Genomic DNA, 18,457 nt, shown 5'->3' with positions numbered 1-18,457 from the left:
AGAGGGTGTAACTTTCAGCCCCATCCACTGAACTCTAGGAAGTGGAGCTAGGGGGCTGGAGATTGAGCTCTATAAAAATTCTTGGGCCGGGCGCTGTGGCTCACGCCTGTAATCCTAGCTCTTGGGAGGCCGAGGCGGGCGGATTGCTCCAGGTCAGGAGTTCAAAACCAGCCTGAGCAAGAGCGAGACCCCGTCTCTACTATAAATAGAAAGAAATTAATTGGCCAACTGATATATATATAAAAAATTAGCCGGGCATGGTGGCGCATGCCTGTAGTCCCAGCTACTCGGGAGGCTGAGGCAGAAGGATCACTCGAGCCCAGGAGTTTGAGGTTGCTGTGAGCTAGGCTGACGCCACGGCACTCACTCTAGCCTGGACAACAAAGTGAGACTCTGTCTCAAAAAAAAAAAAATTCTTGAACAATGAGATTCAGAAAGCTTCTAGGTTGGTGATCACATCAAAGTGTTGGGAGGACTGCATACCAGGAGAGGGCATAAAGATCTGTGCTCCTCTCCCTCAATACCTTGCCCTACACATCTCTTCCATTTGGCTGTTCCTGAGTTGTTTCCTTTATAATAAACAGGTAAACCTAAGTAAAGTGTGTTCTTGAGTTCTGTGAACCGTTCTAGTAAATTATCAAACCTGAGAAGGGAGTCATGAGAATGCCCTATTCATAGCTGAATGGTCAGAAGTTACAGGTGGCCTGGGACTTGAGACTGGCATCTGAAGGGGTGGGGGCAGCGTTGTGAGACTGTGGACCCTTTACCTGTGGAATCTGCTGTAACTCCAGGAAGTGTCAGAATTGAACTGAATTCTTAAACATCCAGTTGGTGGTGTCCAGAGAATGAGAGAATTGGTCTTTGGTGTTGGAAAACACCACCAGTTGGTATTTGTAGAAGTGGTTGTCAGTGTTGGAAATCCAAAGCCACATGCGTTTAAGTGGCAAATTATGGTCAAAATTTTGTATCTACACAGTGCAATAGAAAATTTGAAGATCCATTTTTTGACTTCCTGTGTATAAAAATAAATTGTGGAATTTACTTGAACACAACTGGCAAACTATGCCTTTAAACTACTAAATGTCACATTTCCTGTTAACTTAGTAATCAAATGGTAGAGTGGTTTGTAAAGGGAACTATATAGTGGGTTTTACCCCCTCAATTCACAAAAGGAAACAAGAATCCCACATGAACCAAATCTGTTTCAGATGTCCTGTTTTCCATATTTGAATGGCTAATAAAAACTAATTATGAGAATTAGGAGGAAAAGGTCAGATTCAGCAGCTCATGCTATAATCCTAACACTTTGGGAAGCCAAGGTGGGAGGATCACTTGAGGCCAGGAGTTCAAGACCAGCCTGGGCAACTAGCAAGACCCTGTCTCTACAAAAATTTAAAAAGTAGCTGGGCATGGTGGCACTCACCTGTAGCCCTAGCTACTCAGGAGGCTGAGGCAGGAGGATCACTTGAGCACAGGAATTCAAAGTTGCAGTGAGCTATGATCAAGCCACTGCACTGCAGCCTGGAAAACAGAGACTGTGTCTCTTAAAAAAAAAAGAGAGAGAATTAGAAGGATCCTGGCACTAACTGTGTATACCTCACCATAAATGTAAAATAATCTTCTAAGAACTGTTTCAAATTAGAGGAGACTAAATGCAATGTGGGATCCTGGGTTTGATCCTGGAGGGGGGGGGGGCCGGCCCGGGGGAGGGGATAGATATAAAGGCCAGCACAGGGGACAACTGATGCAATTGAGTATAGACTATAAGCTAGATAACAGTATTGTGTCAATATTAAATTTCCTGATTTTGAGAACTGGTCTGTGGTTATATAAGAAAATATTCTTAGGAAATACATAATGAACTATTTAGTGGTTAAAAAAATAACTTTTCTTTTTTGTTTGTTTTTTTGGAGGTAGGGCCTCCCTCTGTTACCCATCTATAGCCTGGAATTCCTGGGATTAAGCAATCCTCCCACCTCAGGCTCCAGAGTAGCTGGGACTGCAGATGCACTCAACCACGTCTGGCATATTTTGTTTTTAGGTTTTTTTTAGAGACATGGCCTCAGCTATGATGCCTAGGCTGGTCTTGAACTCCTGGCCTCAAGTAATCCTACTGCCTCAGCCTCTCCAGTATCAGGATTACAGGTACAAGCCACCATGCCCAACAAATGATTTTCTAAAGGATTGTTACAAGGAAAAGAACAAATGTTTCTGTGCCTAATTCTCCAAAGATTTTGTACTTAACAAGAACAAAAATATCTTATTTCAAAGTACAGTTTTGAAGTATTACCTGACTATTCTCTATAGTTAATTAGTAACAAATTAATAACAGACTTCTTTTCCTTTAAGACAAAATGACTTTGGGTAAAAAAGGCTAAGCCTCTTAGCATCCCGGTACACAGATACAGTACCCTCTTCCTAAGGAGTAGGTCTCCTTCCTTCTTTCCCTGAGCCCAGAAGAAAACAGAACCATCTCTGAGGCAAAAGTCTCACTTGGACAACTCCAGAGGGTTCTATGCATGACCAATGTCATAAACAAATAGTATCCCACGAGTAGGTAGAAATTAGTCTCAGCAGCTTACCCTCCCTCTTTGTGTGGATGTGGCCCAGTTCTGAACATTCTTCTAAGGAGACTTATATATTTACTAGATTACGTGTTTCACTATTACTTTATAGCCAAAGTTACTCTAACCTATGCCCAGTTCCATCCTAAGCTCTTATACACACACACATGCTCTCTCTCTTTGCCATTGTAGAAATAAGTTTAAGACTTATACCACTTTAAACCAATCAGAATTATTTATGTAAACTTGCCCTGTTAGTCTCTCTCTAGTCTAAAACTGGACACGAACACGGAAGCAAACAGTAACATCTGAATATTAGTGAATATGAGTGGGAAAGTATACACTTGCCGTAAAGTCAAAATAGCAAAGTTGAAAAGCAGCAGCTTCTTTCAAGTTAATACTCCTATAACTTCTCTCGGGAACAGCACATGGAATCTGGACAAAGCCCAGGCTATAGATTTTGCAAGTAAGAGGATCAGCAGGAAAATCTTATTTCCGTCTAAGTGGAAAATAGTGGATGTTAACCGTTGGGAAGAAGAGCCATCTGTCAAAGACAAAAACATGGCCTCTGTATGTGTGTGCATATACCCAGCTGTGCAAATCCCACCACTCTTCAGATAAAGAGGCTATTCCAAGGAGACAAAGCCAAACTTCATTATACCGAAAGGGAGGTACGAAGACCAAGATAATTCATACAAGGACCTTATGGTCAGAAGATAGTGTCACAGTATAGGGGACAAAAGGCAAAGTATCAGATGAACTAAAAGCTTGAGAAAATATTTTAAAGAAAAAAGTGGCTGATATTTATTTTGGAGAAAAAAGTTATCAAAGGAAAAGGCAGAAAAGCTAGTGATTTAGTTCAAAGCCTAGGCACTTTCTGTATAAAGACACTGTGCCAGACACTGTGGGAGTGGTACAAACACATGCTTCAAAGAAGAGAATTCAGAGATAGAACAAAAAGCAGTAAGACTATTTGACTCAAAAACAGAAAGAATCAACAAAAATGTCATTTTTGGTCTCCAAAGACATCATTTTGTGAAATTAAATAATTCGAACTTAAAGCTGTTAGAACTTTAAATTATTCTGAGCATTGAGAGGAATGTGGCTATGCAGCATGAGTCATGTGGCATGCAGCTGCCTTTTTTGTTTCTATAAATAATTAGGAAGACCAAGCATTGCCAGAGATAAGACCCCCCCCTTTGATCATTGCCCCTCCTTATAGAGTAAATAAAGTAAGCTTCCTTAGAACACAGTAATATGTAACCAATCAAATCACTGTGGCATATGCACTAGTCTTGTATGGAAAATGTTGTAATCCTGCTGGAACTTCTGTTTCTCCCTATATAAGTGAAACCTTAACTTCTCTATTTTGAAACACTGACCCCATTCATTTTGAGTTGGTGTTTCTGGGTAGGCATCTTCAGGCTCTGTGATCAAATAAACTCCATACTTAATCATATTCTCTGAATCTCATTACATAAGGTTGATAATTTGAATAAATACCACATCAAATTTAATCATAATATAAAATGATATCCCTAATACAAAAATGAAAGACAGCACTACTGTCATCCCACTGGGAAATTTACAATGCTTTTTCTTCCCTAATTACACTAACCATCTGCCCTGAATATACCCATACTCTCTTACCTGGTCCCCTGCTACCCAGGGATACTCATTCATCCTAGAGCAGTTAAGAGTGCCATCTAGGGCTACATGGTTTCTCTCTAACCATGAAGCTGTACCCTGGAATTAAACCCTAAACCTCTGCCTCATCACCATTCACTATGCCAACCTTTAACAGTCAGCAACCATACCTAACACAATCTAGTTGACTAAAAGTGAAGAAAAAAAGTAAAAACACGGCCAGGCACAGTGGCGCACGCCTGTAATCCTAGCACTCTGGGAAGCCGAGGCAGGCAGATCGCTCAAGGTTAGGAGTTCGAAACCAGCTTGAGCAAGAGCAAGACTCCTTCTCTACTAAAAATAGAAAGAAATTAATTGGCCAACTAAAAATATATAGAAAAAATTAGCCAGGCATGGTGGCAAACATGCCTGTAGTCCCAGCTACTCGGGAGGCTGAGCCAGAAGGATTGCTTGAGCCCAGGAGTTTGAGGTTGCTGTGAGCTAGGCTGATGCCATGGCACTCTAGACCAGGCAACAAAGTAAGACTCTGTCTCAAAAAAAAAAAAAAAAAAGTAAAACACCAAGGCTGGGTGTAGTCAGTGGCTGATGCCTGTAATCCCAGCACTCTTGGAGGCCAAGGCAGGAGGATCTTTGAGCTTAGGAGTTTGAGACCAGCCTGAGCAAGAGCAAAATCCCATCTGTAAAAATAAAAATAAAAAAAAAGTAAAATGCCTAGAGACAACTGTCAAATCTCAAGGACAGAAACTCTAGGCCTGCATTTGAGCACAAGAGTTAATGAAGTTCCAATCTTCTGGTCATTCAGTCAACAAGTAGTTATTAAATACACTTGTGACCTAGTCTCAAATAGACATTTCCCTAGTACGGTAGCCAAAATAAAAATGTCTCTCTAAAACAGGGAAGGTGAGTGAGTGATAGAAAAAGGACAGAATGAAGAGCCAATTCTCCCTCCTGCTCACCACAGCATATAAGAATGAGGAGTGCAGGCCGGGCGCTGTGGCTCACGCCTGTAATCCTAGCTCTTGGGAGGCCGAGGCGGGCGGATTGCTCAAGGTCAGGAGTTCAAAACCAGCCTGAGCAAGAGCGAGACCCCGTCTCTACTATAAATAGAAAGAAATTAATTGGCCAACTGATATATATATATAAAAAATTAGCCGGGCATGGTGGCGCATGCCTGTAGTCCCAGCTACTCGGGAGGCTGAGGCAGAAGGATCACTCGAGCCCAGGAGTTTGAGGTTGCTGTGAGCTAGGCTGACGCCACGGCACTCACTCTAGCCTGGACAACAAAGCGAGACTCTGTCTCAAAAAAAAAAAAAAAAAAAAAAAAAAAAGAATGAGGAGTGCAGCTTACTGTTACATAACAGTAAAGCTCAAAAGGCCAGCTAAGTGAATGGTGACAGCTGCAGAACACTATAAACTCAGTCAGGGCGGGTGGCTGCCACTCAACCATACTAAGTGATAAACTACTGAATACCCCAAGCACAGCCATTTCCAGAATCTCATCATTTCTCCCCCATTAACTAAAGATAAAAACATAAGCTTCAAAAACAATTCTGGCAAGAGAGCACCTTCACATTCAAATGTCCCCATTTTAAGATATTCCTGCTTTGGCCGGGTGCCGTGGCTCATGCCTGTAATCCTAGCACTCTGGGAGCCCAAGGTGGAAGGACTGCTTGAGCTCAGGCGTTCGAGACCAGCCTGAGCAAGAGCGAGACCCTGTCTCTACTATAAATAGAAAGAAATTAGCCAAACAACTAAAAATAGGAAAAAAATTAGCCAGGCATAGTGGCGCATGCCTATAGTCCCAGCTACTTGGGAGGCTGGGGCAGAAGGATCACTTGAGCCCTGGAGTTTGAGGTTGCTGTGAGCTAGGCTGATGCCATGGCACTCTAGCCCGGGCAACACAGTGAAACGTTGTCTCAAAAAAAAAAACAACAAACAAGATATTCCTGCTCTTAATGAAGTTCATATCACTAAATTATTTTTACACTAGCTTATATATAACATACTGGGCAGGCCTCTACTTAGATTTTTTTACTTGATATTAGTATTATACCAACTAGACTTTAGTCTTTACAATAAATAAAATACAAAAAAATTATAAGATAATTAGATATTTGGGGCTTGATAGGCTTCTAAAGAACATCACTCACATAAAAGGATGAAAAGGATCCATGCAGTTTTACAAATTCCTTTAGCACTACTATTATCTTGACTAATAACTATGAAATACAACCCATCTAAAATTTCAGAATAACACAAACCAAGATTAAGTATATCATTTTATGGTATCATTTCCCTACATATTCAGTTTTTTACAGCAAAAGCCTATAAAATTATTATCTGCAAAAAAAAATCCTTTGCAAAAATTTAAAAAAAAACATACTGAGAGGGAGTACATGAATAACTGGTGAAACCAACAGGATAGCAACACAATGAAAAAGGTACATCTAAAAAGTTGGACAAGAACTTCCTACTTGGCACCTTGGCAGACAAGAGACCCTGCAAAACATCTAGAAATGTGGTTGAAATTATAATAAACAACATTTTCAAATGTACAGCTGTGCTCACAAAAAGGTAACAGAAATCCCCAAGGACCAAGAATGAAAAGCAAACACAGAACAATAGTCTTAAGAGCTGACACTACAGCAGTTCTGGGGGAAGAGGAAGGTGCCAATCTTGGGGGGAAAAGTAAAAGATAAGAGACAATGCCTTGGGCTCAAAGAAGCCAAAAAGGAGAGACTATGACCTCTATGCAAAGACAAGACCTTGAAGAGCTATACTCTCATCAAAGAGTAAACTAGAAAACATCTGCCAACCAACACAGATGACAACATAAAAACTTGTGTCAGGCCGGGCGCGGTGGCTCACGCCTGTAATCCTAGCTCTCTGGGAGGCCGAGGCGGGGCGGGCGGATTGCTCAAGGTCAGGAGTTCGAAACCAGCCTGAGCAAGAGCGAGACCCCGTGTCTACTATAAATAGAAAGAAATTAATTGGCCAACTAATATATACAAAAAAAATTAGCCGGGCATGGTGGCACATGCCTGTAGTCCCAGCTACTTGGGAGGCTGAGGCAGGAGGATTGCTTGAGCCAGGAGTTTGAGGTTGCTGTGAGCTAGGCTGACACCACGGCACTCACTCTAGCCTGGGCAACAAAGCGAGACTCTGTCTCAAAAAAAAAAAAAAAAAAACTTGTGTCAACCTAAGTAGTACAGGGAAAAAAAATGGGAGACTGTTTAACTATCTGCCCTCAAAACAGTTTGAGGTTTAAATATATACTTACCTACATGATCCAAGAAATTAACCAAAATCAAAGTGGTCCCAGGCAAGTAATACACCTTGGTTGCCTAGAACAGGCGTCCTCAAACTGCGGCCCGCCGAGGACATTTATCCCACCCGCTCAGTGTTTTTGCCACCGCTGCCTGTCCTGCTTAGCAGACAACTTGTCCCCGGCCCACAGTGCGCATGTGTGGATTGTGTGCTGCACTCTCCAATGGTCTGAGGGACAGTGAACTGGCCCCCTGTTTAAAAAGTTTGAGGACCCCTGGCTTAGAAGGTATGTGTTAATGTATTAATACCTTCTAGGCATGTAGAGGATGTAGAGGTACATCTTTGGTACATACCTCAACACCAGGCCACATAAGATTTCCACAGATAAAGCCTTGCTGACAGTGAGCTGATAATCCAAAAGTACAAATACATGAGGGACTAATCAAATAGAAGCAAGACCCAATATGTTCAGACTCCTAAAATATTCTGATAATAGAACTACCAGATTAAAGAAGATAAACTACATAACTACCTCAAAAGATGCAGAAAAGGCTTTGATAAAATGCAAAACCCATTCATGATTACAACATCAAACAAACTTTTAGTAAACTAGAAGAAAACAACTTTCAATGGATAAAGGAAACAACTTTCAATGAATAAAGGGAGTCTACAAGAAACAACCACCACACTTCTAGTAAGAAACACTGTGAGCACAGCCTTTAAATTCAGGAACAAGACAAGGTTGCATGATAACAGTATTTCTATCAATATAAAATTAGAGATTCTAACCAACAAGTAAGATGAAAAAAAAAAGCATAAGGACTGAGACAAAGAAAACTACCAACAGTCAAGGAATATTTCTAATAATATTTCTATTATTTCAACATAGAAAATCTATAGGCAAACTATTAGAAATACAGACGAGCTCAGCAAAGTGGCTGGATAAAAGATCAATACAGAAAAATAAGTTTTATTTCTATATACAATCAATATAGTATATTGATAGTATATATCCCACTTAGTATAATTTTTAAAAATACTATTTACAGGCCGGGCGCGGTGGCTCACGCCTGTAATCCTAGCTCTTGGGAGGCCGAGGCGGGCGGATTGCTCAAGGTCAGGAGTTCAAAACCAGCCTGAGCAAGAGCGAGACCCCGTCTCTACTATAAATAGAAAGAAATTAATTGGCCAACTGATATATATATATAAAAAAATTAGCCGGGCATGGTGGCGCATGCCTGTAGTCCCAGCTACTCAGGAGGCTGAGGCAGAAGGATCGCTCGAGCCCAGGAGTTTGAGGTTGCTGTGAGCTAGGCTGACGCCACGGCACTCACTCTAGCCTGGACAACAAAGCGAGACTCTGTCTCAAAAAAAAAAAAAAAAAAAAAAAAATACTATTTACAGTAGCTATGGTATGTTCCTGATGCTCAATTCTGGCAACTCATGGAGGCTTCCCAAAGGATCTGAGGACTAGCAATTAGACTAAGTAGTATACAGGAACGAAAAGGCCTCTTTGTTCTAATCTCAGCTCTAAACATTGACTTCAGGAGTCACATATTCTCCACTGTCATCAACAAAATGAGAAGAAATAGGCTCCCCTCATTTGAACTTGTAGAAAGGACTCAAACACAAGTTCTTCAAATGAAAAGCTGTTTCTGAACAGCATCCTATTATAAACATACAAATAGCATGCACTACATGCTCCTGCAAAGCTGTAACTGTTTTCTCTTAATTCTTTTTTTCCTCTATTACATTACCTTTGAGTCAGTTTCTTCATCAGGCTATATCTAGTTTAGACAAGAAGCCAATGTCTAGGCTTGGCTGAATCGTAATAATTCTAATTAGCCTTCTTTAGAAGGCTAAAGGGCAGATTCCAACAGCCCCTCCATTCCTAACTTCTTACTCTATGTTTACATACTGTTAGACACCCTAGATAACAAACCTCATATCTTCAGTTATGTCTAATATAGGATTCCAACCTAATGCATTCTGTGGCCCAGAGTGGAAGCATTTCTTGTTTTCTGGTGCGAGTCAGTGTCTAACTGTTTCATTGCAATTTGGGAAAAGAGTAGAAAATGTTCCTGGCCTATAGATTTCCAGGCCCTAGTAACAGCCTCAAACACTTCAGAAGGTTTATATCTGTAGAAGCCATTAACACCAGGATAAAGATGCTATGGCAAATGGACTCAAAACCCTGAAAAGCCCACTGGTAACTGAAACGATTATTTAATTTTGCTTTCCAAAAGCAAAATTTGGGCTGCCTCTAAACTTGACAGGAAGTAGCAAATTTTTAAGGAAGATTTAGAAATACCCTCAGTATGTTTAGGTAATTATTTGAGAGGAGCTTCAGTGAAAGAAAAAAGATTATGATCTGTGGAGGACAAGCTGATAATTCTATCACCTAATAACTAATCCTCCTATACTTGGGCATTTTCCAGTGTCAGGGATAGTCAATACTTCATCATCTGCAGATTTAACAATCAGTTAAAAAGCTCACAAAATGGCCAGGGGTGCAGTGGCTTACACCTTTAATCCTAGCACTTTGGGAGGTTGAGGCAGAAGGATTGCCTGAGGCCAGGAGTTTGAGAGCAGACTGGGTAACATAATGAGACATCACTTCTACAAAAAATGGAAAATTTAGCTGGGTGTGGTCTTAGCTATTTGGGAGACTAAGGCAAGAATATCACTTGAGCCAGTGAACTACTATGATCACATCACTATACTCCAACCTGGGCAACAGAGTGAGACCCTGCCTAAAGAAAATAAACAAACAAACAAACATTCACTAAATGTACTACCAAAATACTTACACAACCAAAATACTTACACACAGAAAAAAGAGTTAAAAAAAAAAGGCTGGGCACCATGGCTCACCTATAATCCTAGCACTCTGAGAGGCCCAGGCGGGTGGATTGCTCAAGGTCAGGAGTTCGAAACCAGCATGAGCAAGAGAGAGACCCCGTCTCTACTAAAAATAGAAAGAAATTAATTGGCCAAATAAAAATAATAGAAAAATTAGCTGGGCATGGCGGCGCATGCCTGTAGTCCCCGCTACTCGGGAGGCTGAGGCAGCAGGAATGCTTGAGCCCAGGAGTTTGGGGTTGCTGTGAGCTAGGCTGACTCCAAGGCACTCTAGCCAGGGCAACAGAGTGAGACTCTGTCTCAGAAAAAAAAAAGGAATAAACCTTTCTCAGCAAAATGATAAAGCAGCCGGGCGCGGTGGCTCACGCCTGTAATCCTAGCACTCTGGGAGGCCGAGGCGGGCGGATTGCTCAAGGTCAGGAGTTCAAAACCAGCCTGAGAGAGACCCCGTCTCTACCATAAAAATAGAAAGAAATTAATTGGCCAACTAATATATATAATATAAAAATCAGCCGGGCATGGTGGCTCGTGCCTGTAGTCCCAGCTACTCGGGAGGCTGAGGCAGGAGGATCGCTTGAGCCCAGGAGTTTGAGGTTGCTATGAGCTAGGCTGACGCCATGGCACTCACTCTAGCCTAGGCAAGAAAGCGAGACTCTGTCTCAAAAAAAAAAAAAAAAAAAAAAAAATGATAAAGCAAATGCTATGGTATTATTACATTCTAACTGCTGACCTTGATGATTTTTGATAAACACACTGGGGATAAACCATATCATACAAACTAGGAGGTTCTTTTATTAAAATGCACATTCTCTGTACCCTGACATAAAGAGAATGTAAGGTTTTAGATCCAGGTGTTCTATGAATCTTCAGAGAAAGAAAAGAATAGAAGGGATGAATGAGTACCAATACCTGGAAGTTCTTGCACCACAGGAAACCAAAGCCATTACTTAAGGATACAGCCTCCTAGGGTATTAATCTAAAAAAGAATACTAAATAGCAATAGAGGTCCAATTTTAAAAAGGAGGAAGAAAATGGTTCTACAAAGATTGTTGGAACATATCCAGATGCCAAAATCTGAAAAACCTCAGGTCTTCTTATTAATAATATGTTTACATCTTTCAGGTCAGAAATTGACCCTTACCTACTCCACATTGTTTAAATTAACAAAACAGCTCACCATTGTATAAGCTTTGGTACTCTGTGGAATGTATGCTTATAGAGAATCACATCTCCAAAAATTCTGTTCAGCTCAATAAAGACTTATTAAACAACTACCATCTGGGGACACAAAGATGCACAGGTCAGGTCAGAAAAGGCAAAAAGCATTAAGAAAAGTGAGGCCCAAAGTGAGTTTTAAAGAAAAAATTGGACAATAGGTAATGTCCAGGGAGTAGGGAAGAAGGCAGAGGTATGGACTAGGGGAAATTGGGAAAAAGGTCAAAGATAGGGAATTTCATGAACAATGATCCAGAGACTAGCAAGGGCAGACTGTGTTTAAAGAAACCCAAGAAGTTTGTATTAATGAAGCACAAAGTAGGAAGTATGGGAGAAGAGTAGAAAAATGAGCCTGGAAATATAATAGGGACAAGATCATAGAGCACCTTGGATACCTGCTAAGATTAGATTTTATCCTCTAAGCAGAGCAGAATGACATGATCAGATCTGTCTTTTATAAAGATCATTCTATGACATTGCATATTAAAGTTAAGCACATGTGCATGCAGTTTCAAACTGAAAGCAAGTCCCAGCTCATTTTGCTGTGTGACCTTAGGCAAGTTATTTAATCTCTCTGGGCCACAGCTTCCTTACTTCTAAATGGAAGTATTTCCATCCTTGAAGGTTTCTTAAGAGGATCAAGTGGTGAACAAATACAAATTGTACTATGAAGATACACAGCTCAGTATGTAGCACATTGTGAGTATTCAAAACATGGATCCAGGGCCAGGCACGGTGGCTCACGCTTGTAATTCTAGCTCTCTGGGAGGCCGAGGCGGGTGGATCCTTTTGAGTTCAGGAGTTCAAAACCAACCTGAGCAAGAGTGAGACCCCGTCTCTACTATAAATAGAAAGAAATTAATTGGCCAACTAATATACACAGAAAAAATTAGCCGGGCATGGTGGCACATGCCTGTAGTCCCAGCTACTCGGGAGGGTGAGGCAGAAGGATTGCTTGAGCCCAAGAGATTGAGGTTGCTGTGAGCTAGGCTGACGCCACAGCACTCACTCTAGCCTGGGCAATAAAGTGAGACTCTGTCTCCAAAAAAAAAAAAAAAAACATGGGTCTGGAAGAAAAATCTGCTGGAAGAAATGTGCAAGATGGAATAAGAGGGGATAGAAAATAGAAGGCCAGTTAAAAAGCCAGAGGAAAGACCAGATTTGAAACCTATTTGAAAGGTAACACAAACTAGGCGAGTATTGTTCTTCAAGCCTCAATGAAAGAGTAAAAGACACATGAAGTTTCTTTTCTGTTTCCCTCACCAGGGCCCAGAGTGCTGCCATCACCTCCTTCTCAGACACCAGCCCAGGCTGGAGAGCAGATGCCACATTTATTTCAGCTTTTGTTATCAGCACTACTGAGGAGGCAGTGGGTATATCATAGGGTGAGAGCTCTTTGGTGTCAGAGAGACCTAATTTAATGGCACCACTTAACTGGAGCAAATTACTTAGTTTCTCCTTATCTGTACAACTGCAATAATGACACCTACACCTTAAGAGCTGTGAGGGTTCACATAATATATGACCTAGCAATATAATAAGCACTCAATAACTTAGCACAACACAAACAAAACATATGTAGATGTGAAACACACTTTACAGTGTCTCTCATGAGAGCACTATATAGCCTGATAGTGGCTCCATGCCATTTAGAAGCCCCTGTAGCTAGGACTGCCTGGTACATATCAGCACATTGGCTTTCACTGTTTCATTTAGGAGAGCTTGCTTTTATTTCCAATACGTGCATAACATCTTCCACCATAATATATGCTATCTGGTTCCTAAACATATAAAACTGGTTTCAGAGACCTTATCTCTGGAGCAGCAGCTGGGAGACAGTTTTACCTAAAAGTTAAGAAAAAAATTGGCTCCAAGTCTAGGAAACAGGCATTCCTCTCAGACAAAACTGGATAAACCAATTCTGAAATGAATGGATAAAACAGTAGGTAAGGAAAGAACTCAAAGACAATTAGAATAACCCACAAGGAAAGACCCACCCATAGTCAAAGGAACTAGGGCTGGGCATGCTGGCTCACACCTATTAATCCTAGTACTCTGAGAGGCCAAAGCAGGAGGACTACTTGCGCTAAGGAGTTCGAGACCAGCCTGAGCAAAAGCAAGATGCCATCCCTACAAAAACTAGAAAAATTAGCTGGGTGTGATAGCATGATCCTATAGTCCCAGCTACTTGGGGAGGCTGAGGCAGGAGGATCACTTGAGCCCTGGCGTTGAGGTTGCAGTAAGCTATGATGATGTCACTGCACTCTAGCCCAGGTGGCAAAGCAAAAGCCTATCTCAAAAGAAAAAAATATGGTGTTTCTTCTATCATTCCAAACTTTCAGATCTCTCAAGATTCAATAGGGAACAGTAATAGGAGTGAAACAAGAAAAACTTACCAAGAGAATATAAGTTCTTCTAGGCATCCCACCTTTAAGTGTTCCCTATCTCAAGAATCAGATTTAGGCCAGGCACGGTGGCTCACGCCTATAATCTTAGCACTCTGGGAGACCAAGGTGGGCAGATCGTTTGAGTTCAAGAGCTCAAGACCAGCCTAAGCAATAGCGAGACCCCGTCTCTACTAAAAATAGAAAGAAATTATATGGACACCTTAAAATGTATATAGAAAAAATTAGCCGGGCATGGTGGTGCATTACTGTAGTCCCAGCTACTCGGGAGGCTGAGGCAGGAGGATCACTTGAGCCCAGGAGTTTGAGGTTGCTATGAGCTAGGCTGATGCCATGGCACTCTAGCCCAGGTAACAGAGTGAGACTCTGTTTCAAAAAAAAAAAAAGAATCAGATTTTATAAGACAGTATTTACTGAATCACTGTAACAGTAATCGCCTATTTCAGGGAGTTCCTGTGACAGGTCCTATTTGTGTGTCTCTTCCTTAAAGAGATCCTAGCCAGATTACTATAAATTGTGTTAGTCATCTAAATTAATCACTTTGATTATGGAGAATCAAAGTGATTAATTTGTGAATCTTCAGCTAGATGAGGAAACCCAATATCAAACTGCTATTGAAGAATCTTTCGTTTTTTGGTTTTTTTTGATACAGAGTCTCACGTTGTTGCCTAGGCTACAGTGAGTGCCGTGGTGTCAGCCTAGCTCACAGCAACCTCAAACTCCTGGGCTCAAACAATCCTTCTGCCTCAGCCTCCCAAGTAGCTGGGACTACAGGCATGCGCCACCATGCCCGGCTAATTTTTTCTATATATATTAGTTGGCCAAATTAATTTCTTTCTATTTATAGTAGAGACGGGGTCTCGCTCTTGCTCAGGCTGTTTTCGAACTCCTGACCTCGAGGAATCCACCCGCCTCGGCCTCTCGGAGTGCTAGGATTACAGGCGTGAGCCACCGCGCCCGGCCTGTTTACTTTCTAAGTAAACATCTAAAGACTGTAGACATCTCTGCATTTTTGTACTTGTAAGTGCCATGTTTAATAGGAAAACTACATGAAGTCACTTTCAATAACTTGATGTGTATATTAATAAAAGTAATTCAGTCTAAAAATTAAAATATAAATATTCAAGATTCCTTATGAGAGGTTAGGAAGCTGGAGAGAGATAACCTGGGGAGGAGAAAAGTATCAGTGGAGACAAAATTTAGACACATTAAATGGGAAAGAGTAATAGTTTCTATCTATTTTGATAGGCTAATTGCTGCTACTAATATTACACAGTTGATTTCTCTTAAGGAATGGTGTACACTTCATAAGTCATTCTTTGCTATTTCATTTATGGAATAGTAAGAGAAGTGAATTTTCAAGGGAGAAAACCTTGCCAAAATGCCTTTGACATGACAGTGATCTTTAAAATGCTGCCATGGCTGATGATTTTGATTAAAAAAAAAAGTGAAGTCTTCCTCTAAACATCTAAAAAATTTTTAAAAACATTTGATCTGCAGAGTCAGTACATGAAGAGCAAGGGTAACAGTGAACAGTTGATAGGTAAGACCAGGTCCCAGGTCTTTGGTGGAGGAATTTGGGCTGACAGCACAGGTTAGGTCTATCAGTGAATTCTACTTTGCCCTAACCAGAGCTTGCAAGACAGACCTGGTAAAGTTCATGACCAAAATCTACCAATATATGAAACAGATGGTTCTGTCAAAGAGGCTTCTGACCTATTGAGAAACAACATTTCTGACAACATAAAATAGATATGTATGGTACAGCAAATTTCAGAAATACTTTTGATGTTATATAAAAAGCACAAAATACTTACTAATATTTATTTATTAATAAATATTAATTAGCATTATATTAATTGATGTTATATAAAATAAATATTAATGAATAAATTGATATTTACTAATATTTATATCTTAATTTATAAGATAAAATGTATAATCATTTATATAATAATAGAAAAAAACAAGAAGGAAATGGATCAAATGGTTAACTGTTTTATCTCTGGGTGGTGGTTTTATCTAAAAAGTTACTATTTTATTTATTCTTTTTGTTTTACAATAAATAGATATGACTTTATAAGTATAAAATAAACATTAATCTTTATACATATATTCTTTCTATGTAAAGTCAAGCCATCAGTGAACAAATTCTTCCTGGTTGAAATCTAGCTTATCCTCACCCCCAACCTTACTAGCATATTTTTCAGGCTGTGGTTGTACCTACCTGTATCCACACCCAGTAACCAACCAGGGCAAGTGCTTATACTGCAGGCAAAGGTTCACTGGGTGTCTCCTACAGGAAGCCCATCTTAGCCTGTGTTCACATGAGGGCTTAAAGTCAGCATATGAAAAAAGATCATCCGGCTGGGCATGGTAGCTCACACTTGTAATCCTAGCACTCCGGGAGGCCGAGGCGGGAGGATCACTCAAGGTCAGGAGTTCAAAACCAGTCGGAGCAAGAGCGAGACCCCATCTCTACTAAAAATAGAAAGAAATTAATTGGCCAACTAAGAATACTTTTTTTTTTTTTTGAGACAGAGTCTCGCTTCGTTGCCCAGGCTAGAGTGAGTGCCGTGACGTCAGCCTAGCTCACAGCAACCTCAAACTCCTGGCTCAAGCAATCCTCCTGCCTCAGCCTCCCAAGTAGCTGGGACTACAGGCATTCGCCACCATGCCCGGCTAATTTTTTCTATCTATATTAGTTGGCCAATTAATTTCTTTCTATTTATAGTAGAGACGGGGTCTCGCTCTTGCTCAGGCTGGTTTTGAACTCCTGACCTCAAGCAATCCGTCCACCTCCGCCTCCCAGAGAGCTAGGATTACAGGCGTGAGCCACCGGGCCTGGCCGGCCAACTAAGAATATATAGAAAAAATTAGCCAAGCATGGTGGCACATGCCTGTAGTCCCAGCTACTCAGTAGGCTGAGGCAGAAGGATTGCTTGAGCCCATGTGTTTAAGGTTGCTGTGAGATAGGCTGGCACCACGGCACTCTAGCCCAGGCAACAGAGTGAGACTCTGTCTCAAAGAAAAAAAAAAAAGAAAAAGAAAAAAGATCATCCACAGTTGAAGTCACCCTTGCTTAAAAAGTCTTTTGAATTCCTCATATAAATACAGTACAGTTTTATGTATGTATTCTTACAGGTAGATATGTACAGAAAATAATTCCAAAAGGGTACAATATTCAGAAATTAAGCTCCTTAAAGTGTTTTGCAACTTGGACTAGTCTAGCAATTTTATGAAGATTCCAGCTTGCAGGCTATCCCATGCAGGCCTTGGAGGCTCACCTTCCTTACCATTTCCAACAAGTCTTTGTGAGTCAATAATTCTCTAGAGCCCTCAATTCTTTTTTTTTTCCCTATAGAATGCTAAGCACCACATCACCACCCAGTTACCTAGTGATCTAAGCAATTTCTCCTCTGTCAATGGTCAAGAATTCTTTAAATTTATAGATTCTGTCCGTCATTTTAACTGTAATGAAATTAACTGCATCCTCTCCCTGTGTGTACTCACTCACTAGTATATGGCTGAATTTAAGTAAACTGTTAGATGTAATTCCATTACATAATAGAGCATCTTTGAATTAGGTGTACAAAAAGGGAGTATTAGTATGGATGGGTTTACTATCAATCTAGTTGAGGAGATAGTGTAAGGCTACATTTATTAAGTGCCTAATGAATGACAGAGACCTCAGATACACCAGATTTCAGAAAAGGAAGAAACAGAGTCTGAAGTTTGGATGTGATTGAAGTCTTCCTGGAGGAGGCAGATTTTGAGATAACCCCTGAAACAGGACAGAATTAGACAAGTGAAGAGGAGAAAAGAAGACATTCCACACAAGTATCATGGCTTAGATCTGAGGAACAATGAAGAGGCAGACAGTATCGGGTTTTCTGGAAATGGAAATAAAATGACTCATCAATAAATACTGATTAAACATCTATGATAAACCAGTACTGGTAGGCACTGAATATATATAGAAGAGTCATAGACTCACTGATGGTCACAGAGTATTGACTGAAGCCGTCCAGTGATCATCTTGTCAATTGACACAAATATGTAAACATACACAATAAGCAATCTGGTAAGTACAATAATAATATAAATAAGGTTCTTCTAGCAACTGATGAATAGATAAGCAAAATGTAGTGCATCTATGGAATGAACTATATTATTTAGCAATAAAAAAGAATGAAGTACTGATACAAGCTACAATGTGGATAAACCTTGAAAATATTATGGTAAGTGAAACAAACCAGTTGCAAAATAATCCCATTATACGAAATGTCTGGAATAGGCAAATCCATAGAAACAGAAAATAGATGAGTGGCTAACAAGGGTGAAGGCAAGGAGTAGGGAGTGACTGCTTAATGGATTCCAGTTTGTTTTTGTAGTGGTGATGGTTGCATATCTTGTGAATATACTAAAAACCACTTAATTGAACACTTTATTTATTTATTTATTTATTTTTTGAGATAGAGTCTCATTCTATCGCCC

General features: G+C 40.5%; 1 protein-coding gene across 3 annotated transcripts in view; it reads right to left on the bottom strand.

Annotated features, from left to right (window-relative positions):
• Positions 1 to 18,457, bottom strand: part of RAD54L2 (RAD54 like 2) — a 120,788-nt gene that overhangs the window by 82,763 nt on the left and 19,568 nt on the right. The window contains exon 1 of one of the 3 annotated variants that reach the window (XM_012771438.2): positions 1,424 to 7,109. The exons of the other annotated variants lie outside the window; for them this stretch is intronic. The gene's annotated coding sequence lies outside the window, so the exon portion shown is untranslated. Of the gene's footprint in view, positions 1 to 1,423; positions 7,110 to 18,457 lie in introns of those variants that run through there. 3 annotated transcript variants of the gene reach the window in all.

Source organism: Microcebus murinus, chromosome 1 (assembly GCF_040939455.1).
Source record: "Microcebus murinus isolate Inina chromosome 1, M.murinus_Inina_mat1.0, whole genome shotgun sequence".
In the NCBI taxonomy this organism is placed as follows: Eukaryota; Metazoa; Chordata; class Mammalia; order Primates; family Cheirogaleidae; genus Microcebus; species Microcebus murinus.
Note: the sequence above shows the minus strand (reverse complement) of the source record. Positions and strands in the feature narration are given on the sequence as shown.